The 10796-nt window shown below is 38.2% G+C and overlaps 1 pseudogene; it reads right to left on the bottom strand.

Annotated features, from left to right (window-relative positions):
- Positions 1-7842: 7842 nt before the first annotated feature.
- On the bottom strand, positions 7843-9286 carry LOC100480353 (annotated as a pseudogene).
- Positions 9287-10796: the final 1510 nt, after the last annotated feature.

Genomic DNA, 10796 nt, shown 5'->3' with positions numbered 1-10796 from the left:
ATAAAAGGGAACATAAATGTTTGGTGGTCAGCTAGACATCTCTGCCCACAAAGAGGAACTTTTCCTTGAAAGTCCATAGCTTCTTATAGGACAGGGGAATGGTGATAGCACTAGAGTATACCTAGCAGTATGCTAGGCATAGTATTTGTCTAAGCCTTTTCATATTCCCAGCCCATATGGCTCAGCCAAATATGAAGATGAAATTGATGATAGTGAAAATTACTAACCCTTCAACGCATTACTGAAAATTTTGTGGAATTTTAGTCTCCAGGATAGATACAGGAAGAACTCCATTTCCACCTAGGATATAGACAACAAACAAGAACATTGTTCCTATCCTAGAAATAAGAAAAACTACAGATAAAATACAAAATCATCATTTTTCTTAAACCCATCAGACAGCCGAGGCCACAGGGCAACCAGGTAGCCTAGAATCCTAGAATCTCAGCCCCTCTAAGAATAGAGCATAGGAAGAAGAGATGCCGATTGCTGTACAAACGCATAAGAATTAAGCTAAAATTCTGAACAAATTGTGAAAATCTGTCTTTGTTCTAATGGACAGTATGGATCCTCTGGGAGCCATAGACACAAAGGGAGTTTACACTTACTCATAAGCTTTTCTACATAGACCTCCACTGGGTCTCATGAGAAAGATTAGAGTCAGGGCAGGGACCCAGAGTGAGTCTTCCTCAGTGGTAAATGATTGGAGGAGGTAAGTACAGTGGCTGTGGGAAAGTCACAAATCCCCACTTAGATGCTTTTCTAAGGAAGAAATGCCTCAAGTCACTGGGGAAGAGGCAGAAATTCTGTACCCTCAGGGCAAGATGAAGGCTCACTGAAACTAGAGAAAGGGTCAAAGAAAAAGACCCTATTATTGTTGGAGAGGCAGGGAACAGTTCTGGGCTCAGGATCCTGTATTAATACTATCAGAATTCTCCTACCACTGGGAAAGATGCAAAAAAGTTCCACACAAGGCTTGCCAAAGATATAAGATAGTTTGGCTGCCATGGAAAGGAGAGGCAGGACCACTTATGAACCCCACCCTTCTCAGAAATACAAGAAGACTGAAGTTGAAACAGAATAACACCTAGCCACACTGAGTAACAAGCAATAGCAGTCAACTCCTTGGGGTTAGACAAGAGTGTAGAGAAAGTCACCTTTGTGGTGCAGGTACACAGGGAGGGCTAAAAGATGAGGGTAGAGCAGCAGCATTGAGAAAAACCTTCTGGTACCCAAGCCCTAACCCAAGTATAAGCTGCTACTATAGAATTTTGAAGCCAGTTGTCCACAGAAGCTAACCATAGCAACAAAACCTAGTTCAGCTGCTAACTAGACTCCACACACGGCGCCTAGCAGAAGAGGTATGTCCATTTCCAGGCAAAAAATGTTATTTATCTCAGTCACTAGTATCCTACATACAATGTCTGGTGTTCAATCAAAAATGAGACAAATAAGAAGACGAGGAAAAACAGCCCGCTGTCATGAGATAAAGCAATCAAGAGAACCAGACCCAGAGATGACTCAGATGTTGGAACTATCAGACAGGTAATTTAAACTATTATTAATATGCAAAATGTTCTAGTTAAAGGTAGACAATATGCATGAACTTATATGGAATTTCAGAGAAAAGATGGAAACAGTAAGAAAACATTTAAAGGGAATTCAGGAAATAAAACAAGATGGGCATAGAGATAAATAAGGATTTCTTATATCTGACACCAAGTTAAAACGCACTGAGATGCTACTACATACCTGTCAAAATGTTTAAAATTTAAAAGACCCAACTCTACCACATGCTGGCCAAGATGTAGAACAGATGGAACTCTCATACATTGCTGATGATAATACAAAATGATACAGCCACTTTAGAATACAGCTGGCAGGTTTTTAAAAATAAAGTTAAATATACGCTTACAATATTAACCCAAAAACCTGTATGTGAATATTTATAGTGACTTTATTCATAACTACCAGAAGCTGGAAACAGCCCATTGTCCTCCAGTTGGTGAATGGATAAACAAAGCGTCATATTCATACAATGGAATACTATTCAGCAGTAAAAGAAAAAACTACTAATATACCCAGAAAGTTGGATAAATATCAAAGGCATTATGCCAAGTAAAAGGAGAAAAGCTAGAAGAGCTGTATACCATATGATTCCATTTATAGGACATTCTGGAAAAGACCAAAGTATACAGACAAAACAAATCAGAGGGTGCGAGGGCTGGGGGTATATGGAGGTTTTGACTATAAAAGAAATTGTTTGGGTGATAGACTCATTCTATATCTTGAATGTAGTGGTAGTTGTACAACTTTAGGCTTTTATCCAAATTCATAGAACTGTCCACTAAAAAAACAGCAAATTGTTACACTAAAAAACAATAGGCCACTGCAAAAAGATACAATAATTGAGACAGGGACTCTGTCGTACAGATTTTTTTCAATCCTCTAGTATACTCTCTTGAAAAAATACCAGGTGTTTCTGGCTCAAGGTTACCCATAAGGGTGCAGCCAAGCCAGACTGCAACCATCTCAAGACCCTACTTGAGCTTGAGGATCCACTTCCAAACTCACTCACAGGGGCACAGCATTGGTTCAGCAATGCATGGGCCCCTCACAACAGAGCTTCCCCTAGATTGAGTGATGAGAGTGTCTTTTATAGCATAGTCTCAGAAATAACATTCCATCATTTTTGCCATATTCTATTGGCCATGCCTGGTATAAGATAGAAGGGACTCCACAAGTTGTGCATATCAGGAGGTAGGGATTGTTGATGCCATCTTAGAGGCTGGCTATCATAGGCAGGGATCTCTGCATTTATAAATAAATACAGGTATGCCAACCCATATTCGAGTTGTAACTTTATTGAATTGTAACAGATTATTTCATAGAATTTAGAGGAGTGGAAAACATTGATAAAGTGTTATTCCAACTAAGGAGAAACTCCTTTTTAGCAATATGAAAATATCAGTTTAGTTATCTAGACTCAGAGTCACAGTTTATTCTATGTCTATTTTTACCTCTGTATTTTAGATTTATTCAGCTGCTGAATGTGAAAAAAGGCCTATTTAACATTATCACAGGTATGAGTAAATCTGAAAAACACACTCTTTGAACTCATATATAGTAATTCTAGGAATAAGAAAATAGTTTATTAAATTAGAAGATTAAGCCAACCTAATCAGATAGTTTAATAATAAGTGTGTATTTTAGCCACACATGCAGAAATTGTGTAGATTGACAAAAATGAAGGTGAATGTGTAGGCCAAGTAAACATTTTTAAAAAATCAAAGCCCTGTTTCCAACATAGTTCCACCATCTTTTTATCGAAGAGCGTGCCATCTACACAACCACATTTCCTAAATCTCAAGGACAGGTTTTATAATTTTATTCATTTTTGCTGCAGAATTGACTTTTTTCCAAAAAAATTATAAATGCTTTATAAATTTGTGGCAATTTTAGAAGTGAGGCTAAAATCATTAAAATATAATGAAGTGTCTTCTAGCACCTTAAAAATTATTAATTATAATTATGATACTCTAGATCATAATATATACATTTATTAAATGCCTTAGAAAAATAGCATGATAGTTCTATTTCATCTGTAGATCACTAAAAAGAACTCATATTTAACCACTGAAGTCCAGCCCTTCAATGCTTCTTAAAACAGATACATTTTGAGATGATTATGACCTTGTCTGGATGTTGCCATTACATTCTCATTTTTATTATACTACTTGTTGGGCAGCCAGTTCACATATAACAACTTTCGTTTCTTTCCTTATGGAAATGAACTTTCACTCAAAGATGGAAAGGTATTAAAAGCACGAATGGTCTTCCACCATGTTTTGTTTGCCCTGTGTCCTATCCTACTGCTTCAGTATCCAGTCCAAAAGGTTGTAGCTCCACGAGGAAGGCTGTTGTCACATAACGTTTCAAGCTTATGAGAAGATCTTTTGCAGAACAGCCCAGCCAGGCATTGTGTCCCTGGGCTTTCTAAAAAGTTTAGATGAAATACACAGTGGGTTTCAAAGGTCTCTATTGTGTTCTCCAAATTGGGGTTGATATAGCAGCTGTGTGGGTTTAAAGGGGCTTCATTTCCAGGTCCTCAAATTCCATATTATTCATGCCTAAATCTGATCTGCCTGAAAACCCATGCTTGATAAGGGCTCTGTGTCCAGTCTCTTTTCCAGCTTCTTATTCCCAGTCACCTTTACCCTACTTCATAAAATAAAGGCAAATCCGTCACTCATTTAGAATCCCCAGGGTACAAGTGCCTCCAGAGAAGCCACTTTGATCAAAGCAGTGGTCTGTGTTTCAGCTGCATAATTTCAAGAAAGAGGAGATAAAAATTCCCCCAAGTATTTCTGCTGATCAATTTACATTTTCAAGAATTAGAGACATGTATTGCAACTTAGTATTTTATATTTTCTTATACAGTCATTAGGACTCATAAAATTTATAATTATTTCATAAAGATGATTAGTTAAGGAAAATCTATATTCATTTTTTACTTGGATGCATTTAATTTCCTGCTTGTTCTCATTGGTCAACTACTTTCTACCAGTTTATTTTATCCTGTAACATACTTCTCAGAAGTATATTAGCTTTGGGGCGCCTGGGTGGCACAGCGGTTAAGCGTCTGCCTTTGGCTCAGGGCGTGATCCCGGCGTTTTGGGATCGAGCCCCACATCAGGCTCCTCCGCTATGAGCCTGCTTCTTCCTCTCCCACTCCCCCTGCTTGTGTTCCCTCTCTCGCTGGCTGTCTCTATCTCTGTCAAATAAATAAATAAAATCTTTAAAAAAAAAAAAAAGAAGTATATTAGCTTAACAAGAATGGTTTGTGGATTCTATGGTATACAGTCATTAATACATCTTTTGAAAGCCCTATGCATAAAAATAGCTAATAACTTATTTTTGCTGTCAATTTCACAGAATCCGGTCACATTCTAGCAATAAGTAATACATAACTATTGATATATGCACTAATTAAAAAAGGAAAAAGGAGATCCACATCATTAAGAGATACAATTCTAGTAACATTTCATTATTATGCTTGATAATTATTAAATTTAACAGTGCACTTATGTTTTGTTCAATTGTATCTAATAACTGTGATGGTAACTTAAATCCAGAAGAAAATTTAACACTCAGCTTTATCAACACAGGAGGCATATATTTTAAATTTCAACATACACATATTTTTTGTTGCAGAAAAGTATGATAGTATGATTAAATTTTTAAAACTTCCAAATATAAAGAACAAAATTCTGTGGGTAAAGTAAAATAGAAATTCAAATTCAAGGAGAAAGGAACAAAGTAAAATTTCCTAGTGTTGAAAAGGAGAGTGCTCATGTGTTTTTTTAATATATATTGAGATAAAATTGATGTATAACATTAGTTTCAGGTGTACAACATAATGATTTGATATACGTATATGTTACAAAATGAGTACCACAATAAATCTAGTTAACACCTGTTGCCACACATCATTATAAATTTTTTTCTTATGATGAGCACTTTAAGATCTCTTCTCTTAACTTTTATACAACATAATCTCGTTAACGATAGTTGTCAAGCTGTACATTACATTACCATGACTTATTTTAAAACTAGAAATTTGTCCCTTTTGATCACTTTTACTCATTTTGCCACTGCCTCTACTCGCCCATCTCCTACTTCCCACCCCCCACCTATGTCAACCAACGTGTGTTCTGTATCTGTGAGATCATTACAATATTTGTTTTTCTATGATTTAGTTTGCTTAGCATAATGCCCTCAAGATCCATCCATGTTATCACTAATGACATATTCATAAGTTTTTAAAAGTAATAAGTGCATATAAAATTGCTCTCATAATTATATTGTATACATCAAAGAGTGATGTAATAGGTTTTTGTTAAAATATCAATATTTACAATATGATTGCATCCTTTGCTACTATTTAAATTCATGACAAAAATTTCAGATGTTAACATAAAAATGTGCGAGAAGTCACAGCATTTTTCAAAACTATTTAAGGAGTATACAAACAAAAAATGAAAAAAGAAAGGGAGGGAGAAAGAAAGAGAAAGAGAAAAGAAAGAAAGAAAGAAAAAGAAAGAAAGAAAGAAAGAAAGAAAGAAAGAAAGAAAGAAAGAAAGAAAGAGGAAGGATGGGAGAATTATTACTCTAATTAAGTAAAATAAGTCAGTGGCTCCAGTATTCTGTTCCAAGATCTATTGTAAAATNTGGGAGGGAAAGAGAGAAAGAGAATTATTACTCTAATTAAGTAAAATAAGTCAGTGGCTCCAGTATTCTGTTCCAAGATCTATTGTAAAATTGTGCATTTCTTTTCATTTCTTCATTTCTCTTCATTTTGCCAAATATAAAATAGGCATGATAATACTTTCCTTGTGGTCAGAGATGAGAGTAGAATTCTTACAAGAAAAGAAACCTATGGAATACTAAACCACATTGTATGCTAAGTTACATGTAAACTACTAACAACAACAAAATATGAGATAGGCAGGTGAAGAATTTAAAATTTTCATATTTCTTAATCTTCTATAATCTTGACCCCTTCTTTTGAGCCAAGAGTTCTTAACAGAATTCTAGAGGTTTATAGATACATAGATTGCCTGGACCTCAAGTCCTGTTCTCATTACCAAGTGGTACTAACTACAGTTTCTTCTTTAAGGAAATGAAATATATTATTTTATTTGCACATTTAACAAAAATAGTGTTCAGCATTTCCTGTGGACCTAGCCTGTACTAAATCACTAGGCAGTGAAGTGGGATCACCTTATGTGGGAGTATAAACTGTGAAGGGTGGAGTGTAGGTACAACTGGGGTAAAAGAGGAGATTAATGCAGTATCTTGGAACTCGGAGGCTGGAAGTGGATCTGGAAGTTCTGGGAAGAAACCGAAAGTTTATACAGTTCTTAATCTCAGTCGCTCTTAAAGATATCCTCTAAGCCGTGAGGACAATTACAGAGATTGAATGAGAGAAGAAAATGTCAATTGAAATTTGGCATAAGTCAAAAATACAGTCTAGGCTTAAAGGTGATTATCTCTGAGCTTAACTTTACAATGCAGGAAAGAATTTTAGTTATGTAGTAGAAGTAAAAGTAAAAATAGTTGAATGAAAAAACTTTCCGGGCTCCTGGGTGGCGCAGTCGTTAAGCGTCTGCTTTCGGCTCAGGGCGTGATCCCGGCGTTATGGGATCGAGCCCCACATCAGGCTCCTCTGCTGTGATGTGAGCCTGCTTCTTCCTCTCCCACTCCCCCTGTTTGTGTTCCCTCTCTCGCTGGCTGTCTCTATCTCTGTCAAATAAATAAAGTCTTTAAAAAAAAAAAGAAAAAAAGAAAAAACTTTCAACAACTCTTCCAACAATAGCCTTTATCAGAAGGTTATATTCCAAGCCCAGAATTAAATTAAGACGATTTAGTTACATGATTTTGATTGCTTAATGGCACCAGTGTTCTCCACAATTTGGATGTAACAACTAATCCAGCTAAGAATGAGAACATCCTTGCTTCTTATGGGAATGCTTTGCATCCTTCAAGGGTGGCAAGGAAGGGTAGGGCAGGGAAGACGTAAAGGTTGAGAGAACACCTGTGATGAGTCTCTGGACAATGTCACTAATTTTTGGCACCTCCAGCAGAGGGCAGGCAGGTATAGGGAAAAGAGGGGAAACCCATTTCTCAATTTCATTTACAGGCAGTCCTTTGCACAATAATGCATCACCATAAAAATGGCCATGAAAGCTGAAACTGCAAAGCACTCCTTTTTTTCCGTTTAAATTGTTTTAATGTTTCTTCACAAATGGTGAAAAATACTAAAGTACAGATAAGGAGTAATCAAAATGTTGTGGGTTTTCCTATTTCCTTGTGCAAGTAGATATGGATCATGGGTTGTCCGGTTCTCTTGTTCATCTTAACAACTCCACACTGCTTAAAGAAGTCTGCCAGATCATCTAGAGTCCCATTGTAATTTCAGCCTTGCACATAAATTTCACTGTTGTCAGAGTCTTCATCTCGATCTACAGATGGGCCTAGATCAAGATCCGGTCCTTCGTCCATGGGTCNATCCGGTTCTCTTGTTCATCTTAACAACTCCACTGCTTAAAGAAGTCTGCCAGATCATCTAGAGTCCCATTGTAATTTCAGCCTTGCACATAAATTGCACTGTTGTCAGAGTCTTCATCTCGATCTACAGATGGGCCTAGATCAAGATCCGGTCCTTCGTCCATGGGTCCATCAGGCTTATTGAAGCCACTTCGCTCTCCAGCGCCCATTCCACTGCGTCTTCCTCCCCACTCACTTCTGCTCATGCCTCCTCCAATCAAATCCCCATCTTCCTCTGCCCTGTTTATCAGGGCCACTCATGCTCTGGTTCTCTCCTGATCCGGAAAATCTTTCAGATTCCTGCCCATAAACACCCATGCTATGGGGTAGTCCTGTCAGAATGAACTCTGCTGCCCTTAGCTGCTGCTCTGTTGGATATATTGACTTGGAGCCTGGCTGTAGGATTCAGTTTGGGGGTGGTGGAGAGGATTGGAGGGTGATAATTAGTGGGTGGCTGCTGCCCATAGCTGCTTTGTTGACCACAGCCTCTTTGCTGTCCATAGCTATTTCGCTGCCCATAGGTGTTCTGCTGAGAGTAACTGTTCTGGTCATAACTAGTTGGTCAGCTATGTAGAGGAATAGCTGATAGGAAGATAAGATGGTGGTGCCGTGACTGGCTGCAAGGATAGCCCCCAAGTACCTGGGGATAACTGTAGTTACTCTGTCCATATCCTAGGCTGGGCTGGTTGTAAGCCCCTGTGCTAGAGTAAGGTTGACTAGTCTCAGCAGGTTGTTACCATCCTGCAGTCTTGCAGGTGCAGTGGCTGCTGGCTGCTGCCCATAGGCTGGGTAAACAGGCTGAGTGCCACACGCAGACTGAGCTGCATAGGAGACCTGGGTGGTAGTGACTGTAGCAGTGGTTGTATCATAAGCACCAGTGCCATACCCCTGGACAGGCTGACTATACACCTGGGGTGGGGAAGCAGTTGGATTCTGTCCAACTGGGGTGGAGCAGCAGGAGTCTGTCCATAAGAAGTTGCAAGGTGGTCAGCCCATAGGTCTCAATGGTCTAAGCCTGGGTATAGCTGATATCAGTGGGCTGTCCATAGGTTCCATAACTTTTCTGCCCATATGCCTGGGTGGTCTGTGCATATCCTTGAGTGGTTTGGGTGGTGTACGCACTGTAGCCCTTCTGGGCTGCAGCTTGGCTGTAGGTACTGTAATCCATGGACGCCATTTTTGTTCCTTCTTTCTTGTTCTCTCAACGTCCGTCTCCCTCTGGCTTTCCCTCTAGGTCCTGCAACCTGCAAAGCAGTCTTAAAGCTGAAATTATGATTGTTCTATGACCTTTAAAATTTTTGTCAAAACATTAAAACTCTTACTGTTAGTTATAAACACATGGAGAAATGAAATAATAGTAAAATTAGTACTATATGACACATTATAATTTAAAACATTAGAAACATTGAGTTAAAGTGTTTTGTTATCAAGAGTACTTTTAAGCATGAGAGACTATGGACTCTGAGAAGCAAACTGAGGGCTTCAGAGGGGAGGGGGGAGGGGGAATGCGATAGGCAGGTGATGGGTAGTAAGGAGGGCACATATTGCATGGTGCGCTGGGTGTTAAATGCAACTAATGAATCATAATCATCGAACTTTACATCAAAAAAATAAATAAATAAAAATAAATAAATTTTAAAAAAGAGTACTTTGAACAATGCTTGCCTCACTGTTGTAGAACTTACAGTAGGAAATAAGCATCTTTTCTGTGTCTTGGCTAATTTCTAAATTTGGAACACTTTCTAATATGTTATCCTTTGCACTTTCAATGTCAGTATCTTTAAGAGTTACTTTACCAGCAGCTCTTAGGGACTCATGTGCTCTGGAAGGATACATCACACACTGTTTCAACAACTAGTCTCGCCTCAGGTACCAAACCAGTGACCCCCAAATATGCACGAATTTACAAATCTCCACCAATCCCTGCCCAGACCCCCTGCTAACTTCTATCTAAACCACCCATGACTAACTTCTTTGCAACTGACCTTGTGCAACCCAATTACTCAAGCCCTTAAGGAACTCATTTGACTGAATTCATTTGGACAGTTGCCACCTGCCCAATGAGTTTCTATCAAACTCTGCTTTGAAATTTTTTTTAAATCAAAATATATTATCAGTTTTCTATCAAGAAAACTTTTTGTAGGGACTTTGATGCACAAATATGGATAGAAACCTCAGAAGAAATGGCTGGCAGACCAGAAAATGCTCGTGTCTGGGGAGCAGATATTAGGAGTTGAGGGAGGATGGAACAAATAACTCATTTTTTTTGTTGTAAGCCATGACTTTTTGAATTATGTGCATCTATTACATTGTTACAAATAATTAAAAAGGAAAATTCTTTAAAAGTACATATATTTCCTCTGAAATAAAGCAACAATATTCAGTTAAATTTGGCGAATGTTTCCAGAACATCTATTATGTGCCCAGTGCTGTGCTAGGCCACAGGAAAACACACCTGACCTGCCTGCAAACAGGTCACAGACACCTGAATCCTCCCAGAGAAGCTGCATGGTCTTGTGGAATGAGAATCCAGTGCATTGCTTTTAACTTTCACAATCAGAGTATTAAAAACTTCAGACAAGGTCTATATTTGAAATCAGGTATCTTAGAAAAAATATGAAAGATCCCATTGTTTATTTGCAGGAATTGAGGGTTATTCCCAAGCCCACATTTATTCATAGTTCAGA

This window comes from Ailuropoda melanoleuca, chromosome 2 (genome assembly GCF_002007445.2).
Source record: "Ailuropoda melanoleuca isolate Jingjing chromosome 2, ASM200744v2, whole genome shotgun sequence".
Classification (NCBI taxonomy): domain Eukaryota; kingdom Metazoa; phylum Chordata; class Mammalia; order Carnivora; family Ursidae; genus Ailuropoda; species Ailuropoda melanoleuca.
The sequence above is the reverse complement of the archived record's forward strand: the minus strand, read 5'-3'. Positions and strand labels throughout refer to the sequence as shown.